This window comes from Montipora capricornis, chromosome 7 (assembly GCF_036669925.1).
Source record: "Montipora capricornis isolate CH-2021 chromosome 7, ASM3666992v2, whole genome shotgun sequence".
Classification (NCBI taxonomy): domain Eukaryota; kingdom Metazoa; phylum Cnidaria; class Anthozoa; order Scleractinia; family Acroporidae; genus Montipora; species Montipora capricornis.
Genome location: NC_090889.1, coordinates 36,354,350 through 36,369,349, shown reverse-complemented (window position 1 = coordinate 36,369,349; position 15,000 = coordinate 36,354,350). Strand labels below are relative to the sequence as shown.

The following is a 15,000-nucleotide window of genomic DNA, read 5'->3' as shown; positions in this document are numbered from 1 at the left end:
CGCCTTAGCAGAATATGTGACATTCGTATATTCTGTAATTCACTATGGACCAAATTAGATCACAATGGGCCGGGCACTTTATAGCTTCAAATCGACATTTATATCTACATGTTCCAGCACTCGGCAAAATCCCTTTTTGACTTGTGTCTGTTTCGGCTTAAGTGGCTTCATACACCACTAGCCGGCCACAATATGGAAACTATAATAAGGATTCAGTATACGATGATTTCTATATGTAATGACTGTTTTTTTAGTATCCCCAATCAGCTGTGTTTAAAGATAAATTCGTTTTCCTCTTTCAGACGGGTCATTCCTAGCTTTATCCATCTATTTATTCATCGCAGTATATACTATTCTACTATTTTCATCCACTGGAATACAGGGAATCAGTCAACATACAGAAAGTGCTTTGATTTTAGTGCCGTTATATGATTCCAAAGATCCGACTTATTATAAGCTGCTTACCGTCTGATCAAAATTCATTCACATCTTTGTACCTGGAGTGGATCTTCTCTTTCAGTCCAGATCCACTGAAGCCACTGTGGCACCTAAAATTAAACAGTGAAGTAATTATATAATCTGTTGGCGATGATGTAAACTTAACTGACTAAATTGCCTATCTTCCCTAGCTGTTTTCTTTGGAAAATGTGGCCATATATCAAGCTAACAAAGGTTTCTGGTGTATCTAGCCACAGCAACTGCCGGGATAAGCATTGCATGGACATCACACCCAGTGCATCAGATCGCAGATGAATACAAATGCAGTGGCCATAACTAAAATTACAATAAGAATTTAGTACAAAAATGCAATAAGCAGCCTGTATATTTTAAAACTGATAGCTAACATAATAATTCACAATTGCATACCTTCAAAATAAACTGGCCCAAAGTTGTCCAGATTTCAGCGTTGTTCGTCTTCAAGAGAACTTTTGTTGCTATAAAGGCTCTGCCAAAGTAGCTCTGAGCAGCGAAAAGAACGGGAACGGTGGATAAATTTGGCGAAAACGGAAGAGGAAAGACTTTAAAACTGGAAAATCAATTTCTCGTCTCGGCGCCATATTGAATCCCACCGATCCGCTTAACTTTTTGCAACGAAGACAAACAAATTAGCATAAAATTTGCAATTCAATCAAATTCAACAAGCAATAGTCGAGAAACAGTGGAATTAATGTTGTAAAAACAGAGAGAGAGAGGACGAATCGTTATCCAAAGAGTTTCTGACGAATTTGATATTAAAGTAAATAAATCAAAACTGTTTTTTTCCTTTTTTTTTTTTTTTAAGTTTCGTATTAACACAAAGAGTTTTTGCTTATCACCTTCGTTATCTGGGAGGTAGGGGGGGGGGGGGGGGGCTGTGCTTCGGTGGTCAAGGGGAGGGGAGGGTGGGGCTCCTGCGTTTATCACACATAAACTGAGCAGCAAACATGAAGCCATGAATAACATACTCCGTGTTCCGCTGTATCTGTATGACCTAATTTAAAATCTCTGTGTATATATACCCAGTTTTGCCTATTTTTTTTTTTTTCGTTCCTTTCTTCTTTTCCCTACATTTCCGAGCCAGAATCCTTTCTCGTGCTGCGACAAGCATCCAGTCAGCCATAAGATGAATATTGTTTTTCACAAATTGTCATTTGCCCATCTTGAAGCAAAAGCGTCACCCGTTTTATCAGAAAAACGGTCTTCGCCCAATCTTCAGATTTTCTCAAATAGAAAAGATCTCTCGGCAATTAATATTGACATCAACAATTGGGAGAACGATACAAAGATATTGTAGAGGAGAGGAGAGCTGGGTTTAGGTTTAAAGGGGGCAGCCCCTCCTTCTCCGTGGCCCCTGTAAAAGTGAGTCAGTACACAGCTATTGCAACGGCTCTCGGGATTGGCTCAGAAAACAATGGACCGAAACAAACAACAATGGACCGTAACCCTAAAAACAACAGAGCTGCGTCCTAAAGGGATCCAGAGAAATTAGAGGTTGTTCAAAACCGAGTCCTATGGAGTAAGAAGGTAAACGTGAACGACATTTCGACCGTTGTGCAGGTGTGTTCATAAAACTATACATGATAAATGAAATTTCTCAACGGAATAGAAGTTAAATGCAAATATATTTGCAAGAAATAAGTAGTAAACATAAAAATGACAACGAGACGATAGGGTTTTTTTCTTAAAGAAAACAAAAAACAAAAACGACAGGTGAGCAATATAGGAGTTTTCCGTGTTTCCATAGCCTCATCTAAACACCAGAGGGAGTTGGGAGAATTCGAGACAGTTATGCAAACCCGAGACGCAGTCGAAGGTTTGTACAACTATAGAGAATTCTCCCAACTCCCCCGAGTGTTTAGATCAGGCTATGGAAACACGGGAAAAAATCCCATATTGCTTTTATAAAATATTTCTCAAAGATAATTCGACAAATGAAGGAAAATGCCGGTTTTTTTTTTTTCTTGATTGAAAAAGATTTTTTTGATACACGTTGACATTTCCTACCAGCCAATCAAAACACACGTCAGACAATACATAACCAATGAAAATTCGTTTGTTGTCACAACCGTGTTTCCATACTCTCATCTAAACACAGCAATTGACCAATGAAAGTGCGCGTACTATCTAAATTATTTTGTAAATACGACCGTTCCTTCGCGGCCCAGTGCAACAAAGGGTACTAAAAAGAAACCAACATTGTCGTCTTTGAATCTTTTATTGAACGTCTGGCTTATCCGCCACTAACACAAAATGAATGCAAGAAGATTTTTGACAGAGTTCACTTTAAGGACAATCCTTCTTTCTTGCTTGCCTTCTGCCGAATGACTACTTGAATTGGGCCATTTTGTTGTTAACTGGGCGCGCCTTGAATTTGTCGGACTTCCTGTATGCAGCGATGGTTGGTAGTTCCTGAAAATAATAATAACATCAAAATAAACGGATGCTAAAATAAATATTTCATTATACGAGTTATACTCTTGGTTGTATTAAAATTATATAAAGAATAAATTCACTTTTGCACTTTTTTAACTTCAATCCGGGTTGGGGATTCCAATGGAAAGAGAAGACTAATATTAAAAGCGTAGCTATAAAAGTAAGAACAACACTGTCTGAAGACAAGAACAGCAAAGAGGGCATTAATTATTACTCCAAAAATCCCAACGTTATCTAAAACAAATGCAACCTTTCGCAATGGTGCGAGACAAGGGTTCTCAACCACTGTGCTAGCCATGCTCCCCAGCAATTGGTTACTTATAGAGATCATCATTGGTTACTTATAGAGATCATCATTGGTTACTATAGAGATCACCACTGGTTACTGTAGAGAACCTGTATAGGTGGCTATAAAGTGAAACAAGGAAGAGGGAATGACTATTACTGAGAATTGGTTTTTCAACAAATGTTCTCTTCTCATTAATGTCCACTTTATCAATTGATGCTCCACCCTAGCCCCACAAACCCTTTCTCTCCTCTAACACTCACATGCATGAATTAAGCAGCCCATGAAGCTGTAAAGTGAGTCACAAACTAGTTGCACTCTTCTTGTTAATGTCAACCTTATCAATGCTCTGTTCAACTTTGGAGAAGCATTCTTTGATATTTTTTACTCATACCACCGTAGCTCCACAAAGCCTTTCCCTATCCCATCACTCACACACATGAATTGTGTCCATTGTCCATCCTTGAACTAGTTCTCCTTAGACGACAGTACACACCTGTGTGCAACTTTGAAATGTAAAAGCAAAATTGCATCATATTTTGAAAAAGTTTAAAATCCTTGGGATGTTTCTGCATTAAAAAGTGAGCCCTTAACCATTGGTGAATACAGCAATATTAAATGTAAATTAATTTTAACTTGTTTTCCATGGATTTCTTCTACCTCAGTGTCCTACTTCCTTTCTTCCAAAGAATTGTTGTCTTCTATTTTATTGACTCAACTTGACATCTGGAATTGCCTGGTACTTCCTCCTGTAACAAAATTGATTGAGGAAAAGTTAAAATTAATATTTATTTGAAACCATTGTTTTATGTGAGTAATGGTTGGACCACACTAAACAGCAATTTAGAACTAACAATAATATCATTATTTTGGGCTTTGACTCAATTCAAAGACAATATTATTACATTTAATCACATTTTATTTTCCAAAGTCCTTATAAGCAATGTGTACATTGCCAGGTGCAACGTAACTTTGATTGACAGATTGATTGACAGGTTTTTTCATTACTGTTTTACAGTCTTTATTAATAACAGTTACAAAGCATTAGAGTAAAAAGAACAAAGATACGAGCAATAAAATGTAGATTGGTTAGTAACCAATGGTTAGTTTGATAAATTTGTGGCCTTCAAAACAGCACAAAGTTTGTACCCTGTTCCTAGCAAGGTATTTCGGTGAAATTGGACCTTGTTAATGATTTACAACAACTTAAAAAAGTTTCTAAATTTTCTGTAAAAGAGGAGGTTTCCCTTTGCTATTTATAAGCTTCTAGCACAGATGTAACCTGCGATCAGGCGTACTTTTCCTTAGTCATGGTGCGCCCTGTCTCAAGAAAAGTACGCTTGATCGCAGGTTAGCACAGATGCAATCTCCTAAGTTTCCACTTTCATCGTTTTCTTTGAGTCACTTCTTTCATTCATGGACCGTTGAAACGGCAGGTACAAAACAAAGGTCACAGGTCATTGTTTTACCAATACAGTATCCTAAACACTCATAAAAGCTAACCTTTTTTTGGGCCTAAAGTTAGCTTTATGAATGTTTAGGATACTTTCCGTATTGGTAAAACAATGACCTGTGATCTGTACCTACTGCTGTTGAAATTTGTTTTAAAAGGTTACTCCACACCCATGAAAAACTATTCTGAGTCAAAAACGTTTTCTAAGACATTAAACGATGCGAATTATGTGAATTATGTGAATTATTACTTGAAACAAGAAATCCGTCATGTTGAGATAGTCAAAAGATTTGAGCCTGCATTTGTCCTGTACAGCAGATATCATCGGCCTTCATGTAAGACAGCTCCATGCATCACTCCACAGGCAACCCAATTTCCATCCAATACCGCGAAATACCGCGAGTGGACTCTTTCGACAATTTCAATCATAGCGTGACAATTGTCATCTTAACCTAGTTTAATGACCTGTCAGCTCCCACGAGTCTCCCATAGCTCAATGGTAGAGCAGCTGAATTAGTAATCGAAAGGCCGTAATTTCGACTCCTGCAAAGGAGCACTCTGATTTTTTCCGAGTAAGGCCCGATTCACCATCGGAAAAATATCATCTCGTTGCTAGGCAGCAAATAAAAAATATTAATTAACCCATGGAAGGAGCCCATTACCTGAAGCCTCCATCTTCCATATTAGCCATCTGAGTCAGCCCTTTCACGTATCATTCTATTTTTAGAAGCACCTCGCAGGGGGGCTTTAGTGGGTGTTTTCACAATAGCTAATCATAAGAGACCTATGGTCAGCCATTTATTACGTTACATACGTATACACATTAACCCTCTTAGTCAACCCCATCCCGTATCTTTCTTTTTTAGAAGCACCTCGCGTTACGTTTTCTATTAATAGGGAGTTTAAGATCTACGACGGCGACGTCGACGAAAAACGTCTCCTCAAAATATAACTTTGCACTATCTTAAGTTTCTCGCGATTAGGCCATCTTGTTCGCGTCCTACCATGTGGGTGAAATATCCTAAAAGTAGATTGGTACAAGCGATTTCAGAGCAAAAATAAAGAATGAAAGATTCACGTTTGAACGCTCGCGTTGTCGTCAAAACCACAAATTTGGTGATTTCACGTCGTTATTAACGAACCGCACGAACCGCACGTTTATGTGCTAAAATGCGAGCCGCACGTGCAGCACAATTTTTTTTCCTCTTTTAACCAATGATATTGTTGTTTCGTGGCGTTCTCGTTGACGACTGCGTCGTAGATCTTAAAGTCCCTAATTAATACTGTGACAGCCTGCTTCACTAGAGGGATATTTTTATTTTATTATTTTTTTTTTAGTCAACACGCACGGCGAAAGCATCGAGTAATGGGCTGCTGGCGCGAGTAAACCGTTGGTTGCTCCGCTGAGTTTTGGCTGCGAGTCGGTATGATCGGGATGTGGAGAAGTCACAGTTTTACATCTTATTCGCAGCTTCGCCGCCGCTCGAGAGAATTGTGTTTTTCACCTTTCATTTCCACGATCGAAAAGTTTATTCTCCTAACTAGTACCATTGGTTCCTCGTTTGGTTAATCATGAGAATTTGGTATTCTATCAAGATCACACCTGTTAAGTTGATAACATTCTTCTCTCTGATAATGAAATAGTATTTCATTGAAATAGTGAGGAAGATTTACAGAGCGATCACTTCTGGGAGTCGAAGGGTCAAGAAACGACGACGGCTACGGGAGCAAAAACGCCACTATATTAAACTACAACGTTACTCAATGGGCGATGGCGCTCACATTGAATTTTAAAGCCAGACGTGTGCATGCGCATTTTTTTCATTTGTTGAATGGATTGTTGAAAGGGTTTCATCATTTTCAGGAACGAAGGGCATGTTGACCCGACGCGTGATGTTGTGGGAAACTTTAAATAAGTTCCAATTTCAGCATATTCTATACTTCCAATCATATTAAACAACCTATTCAAACGCCTTCGAGATTTGCTTAAAACAATCATGGATGCTGATCGCATGTCAAACAAATGTTGAACCTTTTAAAATCAGTCAGGACGCAGCTCTTTACAACCTCTAATTTCATTGCACCTCTTTGTTTTTATGCTCAGGGTGCATTGTTTCTTTTGTATCGTTCTTTGTCTTCATTGTTTTCTGAACCAATCCCGAGAGTCGTTCCGAGAGCTGCGCGGCGGCCCTCTGGAAAACACGCGGGTGAGAGTTTTTGTCACCTAGCGCAAAAGGGTCCTTTAAACAGATGAACTCCGCACAGTAAGTCACTTCACTGTTTTAAGAAAGTTGACGGTCGACTTTATTGCAAAAAAATAAAATACATCCTTGCAAAGGGCACAAAAGACGCCAAAAGGACCATTATTATAAAAGTTAAAATATATGCTAAAAAACACTAAAAAAGTTGTAATCTTATCGAAACTTCACAAACTAGATGACCAAACATCTTAAACTATGTTTAAAATATAATTGTTTCTAAGAAAATATCGAAAAAGACCCAATTTAAACACTATCTAACAAATCTACGCCCTAATGATGCGTTAATCAAGTGTACTTAAGATAAACATTTTATTCAAGTACTTTCTGCTATGTGTAGTGTCTGTCTTAAGGGCGGTGCCTGCTAAAAAACACGAGGCACAGCCGAGTGTTTTTAGACCCTAACCCAGAGGACAATAACATTGCTGAAGACCATTTACAGAGGGACCAAAGAATCGACTAGGATTCAGGCTGAATGCGCTACGTAAAGCATTAATTACTACCAATGAACCATACTGGGAGAGCTCTGATTTTAACTTAGAGCAGACACCACTAAAATAACACCAATCACTAGCTGGTTACAGTCTGTACGGCCGATGACATCAGGGCTTAACCGACAGAAGACCAATAACATTACGAGTTCGTTGACCACTTATATCAACGACCAGAGTATCTATATCATCTACTGCTATTATACTGAAAACGACGTTCGCCCAGGTTGTCAAAACACCAGTCAATGTCAGCTAAGACAGTCGTCCTCAAAATTACACTCACTCGCTTAAATAATGGAAATAACCAGTAGTAATCTCGGATTGTTGACGTGACAGTCGCCTTGGAAGTAAAGGAGAAAGGTAGCGAAAGAAACAATATTATAGGACAGAGGCTTGAGCATACGAGCATGTACTTATTTCTTGAGATGGTTTAAATAAGCGCCGAGTACTATGAATCAGGTGATGGGATTGAAATACTTTGCCCTTGGCTAGATTCTGAATCACAATTAAGTGCGGAAATAAATAGGTATTGCCATTGTTTAAAGAACGAGGCATATCTATTCCTATGAAAAGTAGTGGCCGGGTATTCTGGAGTATTGCCGACATGGAGCGTCACAAAATCTATCAAAATCTGAGTTCTTTTGGAATTGTGTGAAGGATTATGGTTACTGAGAAATTTCCTTTGCCAAAAATTAGTGTGTTAACTCTACACAAAAAAATTGCGCATATGAAGTATCAATGCACTATGACGTCATTCAAGATGGCACTGAAAAAGGAGACGAACGAAAAATGAAACTTCCTGAAGCCTCGCTATGCACAGGATACCCAAATTAGAAATTTCTTTCTCCTAATGTCGAACGCAATTATTAATTGATTAAAATAATGAATTATTGCTACCGGTATTATTATTATTATTATTCGATTATTATTATTGTTGTTGTTTTGTTGTTGTTTTTATTGACATGTGCCTCTTGCCTCTTAAGTTGTTAATTCCATCAGTTTATCTCCTAGGTACTGCAGCAATTCTCTGTAGGCTTTTTCGTGTTCCCCATAGAAGAGACTAAATTGGCTTCGCCTAGCTGGAAATAAGGGAGTGGAATTGGCGCCTGTGCTCCTGAATATCCGTCACCTTGTTCTTGCACAGGCGAGCATGTCACAGGTGAACTGTCTCCACTAGCCTGACAGGCGCTTTCTGCTCTGTGGGTGTTTGATCCATCAATGGGCTCACTGGGTTGATTCGATTGGCTTGACATTGTAGTCTGCACAGCACTTCCCACGACAGAGTTGCTCAGTCCATTGGCTTGGTTGACACCTACACCCATAAGTTGGCTCTGTTCGGTCGCCTGTGAAGCGCCACCATTACCAGAGTATATAGAGTCTTCGGCAGCATTTGCCTCAGTGTGACTCAAACTGCTGGTCTGATTAGCAGCTGTCTCGGAAAGACGGATCGTTACGGTAGAGTATCGTCTTTCCCCACTCTCAGTCATTGTGAAACCATTCGCTAGTTCAGAGCGACTGGGAAATGAAAAAAAGAACCTTTTAGACAGAAGTAAGACTCGCTGTGGTTGGAAAAGTTATAATTATATAAAAGAAAAAACAGCAATCTCGCAGCTCGTAGTAGGATCAAATTTATTTATTTAAAGTACATATTTTGTTTTATTTTGCCTCGTCAAATACGAAGAATACAATCAGTAATACACTAAAAGAAAGATACTGACTGAGAGGCCACAATAGCAAAATCATGAGGTCCCATGTGGTCTTCAGAAATGGACACTACTTAGATCTGAGTATTTCGAATTCGGCCAAATTAGATAACAAATTAATTATAACAAGTAACGTTTATGGCTTCAAATTAAATTAAACCTACGCTTATATAATAAGATAGCATTTTTGAACATGTGAAAAGCTGTTGTGACCAGCCATATATATATATTGTAAATAGCATTTTATCTCCTTACTTATTTCTATTTAAGTTTCAATGGTACGTTTCAAATCTGTTGACTAAATTTTACTGTATTTTTTCATGACGTGAACGTGCGCCTAATAAGCTGTCATTCTAAAGTTAATATTTATTTATTTTGTCCCGATTAAAGACAATTAACACCAATTCATCGACAGATTAAGCACGCAAGACGCAGACAGTTTCATTGATAACCCAAATATCGATTGTCACGCAAATGCCTCCTGATTCGCGGAATGAAAAAATTGAGGGTCATAATATAGGCCTAGCGAAGTACTTTCTAAATGTAGCCCATATTATGATGCGTGCCACTGTAAACAAACCACAATTTGTGGTACCATAAAGGATAGTGGCTACCGCGTACACAATGGCCACAAAAATGCGAAACCGCAACCGGAAAGAAAACTCTTAGTCAACCGTGTAGGGTCACTGAAGTGGAAGGTTTAACAGACTGAGAACTGAAGTTAACCGAACGGCACAAAGTGCCTGTTGTGATCAACTTTCAATTGAATGGCGAGCTTGTACAAGTTGAAAACTTCGCATTAAACTAGTTGAAATAAACTGGTTGATCCTGTGGACATTACATTTTCTTCATGCATTCCCAAACCGAGGAATAGGCAGAACCCAGACAACCGTACAAGTCGTACTTTAACTAATGCGTATTCGGTTAAAAAATATGTCAATTTTTGCGACAAATGATTACAATTTCGTCGAGATTTTCAAAAATCTACAGCCGAGAAATCTCAATGAATGGCGATATATATTTCGCGTGACCCGTCACCTGTTTTTATTACTATCCCAACCTTAACCAGAGCATTGGTAGTTTTTCACGTCCAATAATGAGTAGCTCTCGACAAGAAAACTCTTAGTCAACCGTGTAGGGTCACTGAAGTGGAAAGTTTAACAGACTGACGGTGCACTCAAACAATCCGTTGTTTCAAGGGTGCTTAATTATACCTAACTTTCATACACCCATTTCGACTCACTCCCTTTATCATCTGGAGGGTAAAGGTGAAGTCTGCTACGAGCCTAGTGGCCCATCAGGCCGACGCTTATCTCCGGTTACTGTAGCATGAAGCGACTAGGAGCATTTGTACTTGGTGGGATACCAGTCCATCGCAGGGTTACCCCCAGCATTAAATTTGCCGGTACCCATTTATACACCTGGGTGGAAAGAGGCAGCGTGAGAGAGTAACATGTCTTGTCCAAGAACACAACACAATGTCCCTGGCCAGGAGCCGAACCCAGACCACTCGATCGGGAGTCGCGCACACTAACCATGAGGCCACAGCGCCTCTCCATCCTCTGAAAGGTTAGAGATCATCTCTCACGAATCATTTTGAAATTTAAGGAGTCATTCACATCTCGAATACTTAAGTAAGTTCAGAGTTTTCCAATTTTGTTTAGAATAAGATTTTTCATTTTATCGTTTTCTTTTAGTGTCTTTTATTCGTTTATTATTCGATTTTTCTTTATTGCGACATTTGTCTTAGCCTCCCACGCACGCGTTGTATCGACTGATAAGTCCTACAGATCTAAGACTCAATCGTCTCGATTTTTTTTTTGGCCTTTTTAAATTCTAACAGCTTCTTGTAGCACCTCCTATTGCACACGACCAGATCGGCATCCGCACTTTGATATGCACCAAGGCTCTAGATCATTCGATCAAACAAGCGAGGTCGACCACATCATCAGTTCCCAAGAAAATTGGAATCTTGCCGCAAATAACGGGATGAACGCATCACAGAGAAACCACTTAAATTCACAATCAATCAATCAATATGTATTTTTTGCGTCTCAGTCATCACTTGCTATTTCGGTATCTAAGTGAGGGAAAACAAGTTCGCGTGAAAGAGCATCGCGAGATTGGTCATCGCAGACAACGCTAGGCAATTGGCCGTTTTTATACTAGAGACGCACAATCCGTCCAGACGAATTATGTGTCTCTCATATTATTCGTCTAGTTTAAAGACGGGATGAACTATATGACAAATAATCTGTATGGGACGAACTTGGGAAAACATTTTTTCTGCGACTGTTAAATTCGTCAAGTATAAATTAAGACGGGCACATGACGAATAATGCGTCTGGACGAACTAGCCACCTTAATGCGTCTTCGAAGATGAACTAAACTGGATAGTTCGTCCAGACGCATAATGTGTCATGTGCTTGTTTTTATACTAGACGAACTTAAGAGACGCAGAAAAAAATGTTTGCCCAAGGTCCTCGCAAACGAATTATACGTCTGTAGCATAAAAACGGCCAATGACTGGATCACGCTTCGCAGCTCGAAAAATGGGAAAGGTATGTGGCGTTTGTGGGGCTGAAATACAACTCCCCTAAAAGCGACTGCATGGGAGGCAAGATTTAGAATGTTATTTAGGTTAGTTTTCCGTACATTTTATGTTCTAGTTTAAACTACATAATAACACATAAGAATACACAAGAAGACTCAGCCAAACGGCTTAACGAATTCACGTTCTAAAACTTCCATTTGCTGTTTCGAATCGAAGAGTTCGAGTTTTTTATTGCTACAGTAAGTTCCGAAAAAAAAATGTGCGTATCGAATAAGTCTTTGTGGCCTGGGGGTTGACTTGGTTACCAATATAGGCCCTGTTCAAACGTTGCATTTCACATGTGCCGAATATAACTCCTATTCAAGAAATACGGACCTTCAGAATATTTTTAGTATTGGGGGCATGTTTAAAAGAAAAGGGATCCACTTGCAGAAGTTGAAAACTTGAGGATCTGTGATTTATGATTGGAACATGGACCACGAAAACCACGAGAGTAAAATTTTGCCCTACCTTGAGATTCTGGCCATCCTCTTCCTAAGAATAAATCTGCAAGTGCAATTATAGATCGGTTCAAAGTCTTGGTCGTCTTTGCTTGGTGATGGTTCAAATCTGCATCAGGCCTACCGAAGCACTTTCTAAATTTAGCCCTTATGGTGCATGGCACTGTAAACAAACAAGTGGGTAGTTGACCTGTAGCTAGCGCGTGCACACTGGCCACAAAAATGCGAGACCGCAACATTTGCTAAACGACTTTGTTGATCAACAAATGTTGGAACGGTGTGTCACCAGCTTTAGTCAACCGTGTAGGGTCACTGAAGTGCAAGGTTTGACACAGACTGAGAACTGAACTCTCCTGTTCTGATCGAGAAGAGATCGCGATCACACGTTTCGTAAAGAGGTGTGATGATCGTTGCAATGTTAATTTTGCTTTTTATATGTATAATTTCAGCTTTACCATCAGCAGTTTGTTATATTCCGTACATTGTACCCTGTTGTACGAAAGATAAGCAACCCCAATGTCTAACAGTTTTAACTGCGGCGATTCAAAATAATTCTTCTGGTCAGGAGCTCCTGGTGACAAGAAATACAGTTAACTTGATATGAAACATTTTGGGTCATCGTTTTCTGCGACAACGATCACGATTTTGAGATCCATTACAGCCGGATAAAATACTTGCGCTAAGACTACACTGCCTGGATCATAAGAATCCTTATCATCTAATCATTGAGCCGCGTTTTCATGTTGGCAAAGCAACCGTAATAATTGAGGCAGTTCAAAATGTGGTAGAATTCCTTATTTACACTATGGGATACGAGAGAGTTCATTCTGCCTTTCCTGTCGCGTTTAACTAATTTGATTATAAACGATGAAATCATATATGAAATGGATTATATATTGAACTACGGACATGAAATCAAGTGAAACTATGATCAGCATTCAGGACTTCAACGGGGTTTGAACCCGTGACCTCGCGATATCGATGCGTCGCTCTAACCAACTGAGCTATAAAGCAAGTGACGTTGGGAGTTGATCATAGCTTCACTTGATTTCATGTCCGCAGTTCAATATATGATCCATTTCATATATCATTTCATCTTTGATTCTCTCCTCACGGGAACATTAAAAGCTACAAAAATGACCAGCTCCCAACCTCAGTGGCTTCATAGCTCAGTTGGTTAGAGCGTCGCACCGGTATCGCGAGGTCACGGGTTCAAACCCCGTTGAAGTCCTGAATTTTTTAGGCTTCTCTACGCAATCGCATAAAATTGCGTTCATAACTGCGAACATCATAGCCTCACTTAATTTGGTTATAATTATAACAAGATCATGAACAAAGCAAATGATCAGAGAGAGAAACGAGAGAACGTATCCTGTTATCGAAAACAATTATTCGTGATTTCTTCAAATAGAAAAATAGCCTGTCTAAAACATGATGTAACTCCTTACCGGCTCTCAAGAATATAAATAATACCACAGAGCCGTTTTTTAAAGAATGATACTTTGTTGACACTTTCAATTGAATGGCGAGCTTGTGAAAGTTGGGGATATCTCATATGACTGGTTGATCCTGATGCACCTGATGCACCGAGCAACACCCAGTCAACCGTGAACTGATACGTATTCCGTCAAAAAACAAATGATTACAATTTTGTCGAGATTTTCAAAAGTCAGTGAATAGCGATAGGGAGCTTAAGTACGCCCGTTTTTGAGACGTGGACGGCAACCGGAAGAGAAAATTTCGCGTGCCAGGACAGTGGTGTCTGCCAGCTTTTTACACTCATGATCCCTAATGGAGAAAAACTACTTAGCAATGTAAATGTGGTTGTGTGAAAACAGGTTACAAGGGAAAACATCTCACTTCCGGTTGCCGTCCGCGTCTCAAAAATGCACGTGCTTAAGCTCCCTATTACGCGTGACCCGTCACCAAATTTTTATTACTGTGCCAACCAGAACATTCCTGTTTCAAACTGAAATTTGACATCATTCTGCTGAAATTCGCATAACCAGCTAAATAATTGGCGTAAATTATTCGAAAATACTAATTCTCCATGATTGTCCATGACCTATATAGATGCAGCTAAAAGCTGCAGTCCAACCGAACTATCTGCATAAGCGGACAATACATTTTTCTTTAAAATGGCGTAAATGCACCGCCAATATATCTCACAGTGGCCCCTTAAATCTACTGTTTAAGTGACCAAAAAATGTTGCAAAAGTTAATGTTCACTGGATTGTTGTAAATACATACTATTAGTTGACGCTTGGACTGAACTGGCCCGATACCCTTATCATCATCTACGCTCATCTAATCAAGTGCAAATCTTGACCTACTGTGGAAAATACGAGGAAGCTAGAATTCATCTGCGTTATATGATTTTTTGTTGAATTTTGACAGATTAGCGTAAATCTTGCTTCACGGGCTTGCTCCCAAAGGCTAGTTGCTTCTCTAACTGCGATGATATTCCTAGCTTTCATTTCAAAGCTCTATTTAAGAAATACGGACCTTCGGAATATTTTTAGTAGTAAAGGCACATTTTAAAAAATGGGATCCACAGAAGTTGAAACGTACATCATGAGAATTATAAGTTATCCTACCTTGAAAACCTGACCATACCCTTTCTACAGATAAATCTGAAAGTGCTCTAATATTTTACAAATCGGTTCAATGTCTTGATTGTCGTTGTTTAGGGATTGTGTCCGCTCGTCCCCGGTTGTCAATGAATATATGGAGCCAATACCACTTATTTCAAGTGATGATTAACCGAAGTGACGTCTTTCGGTTGTTTCTTTTGTTACCGAGTCGCCATGCAATGGAACATGTCAACATCTTGGCGGAAAAA

At 39.2% G+C, this 15,000-nt stretch overlaps 1 protein-coding gene and 1 long non-coding RNA gene across 2 annotated transcripts in view; both read right to left on the bottom strand.

Moving 5' to 3' along the window:
* The window catches only part of LOC138057059 (uncharacterized), a 274,162-nt gene that overhangs the window by 43,752 nt on the left and 215,410 nt on the right, over positions 1–15,000 (bottom strand). The gene's annotated exons all lie outside the window — the stretch shown is intronic.
* The window catches only part of LOC138057892 (uncharacterized), a 27,804-nt gene continuing 19,806 nt past the window's right edge, over positions 7,003–15,000 (bottom strand). Inside the window, exon 3 of the long non-coding RNA XR_011133748.1 lies at positions 7,003–8,916. This is a non-coding gene — a long non-coding RNA (uncharacterized lncRNA). The remainder of the gene's footprint in view (positions 8,917–15,000) is intronic.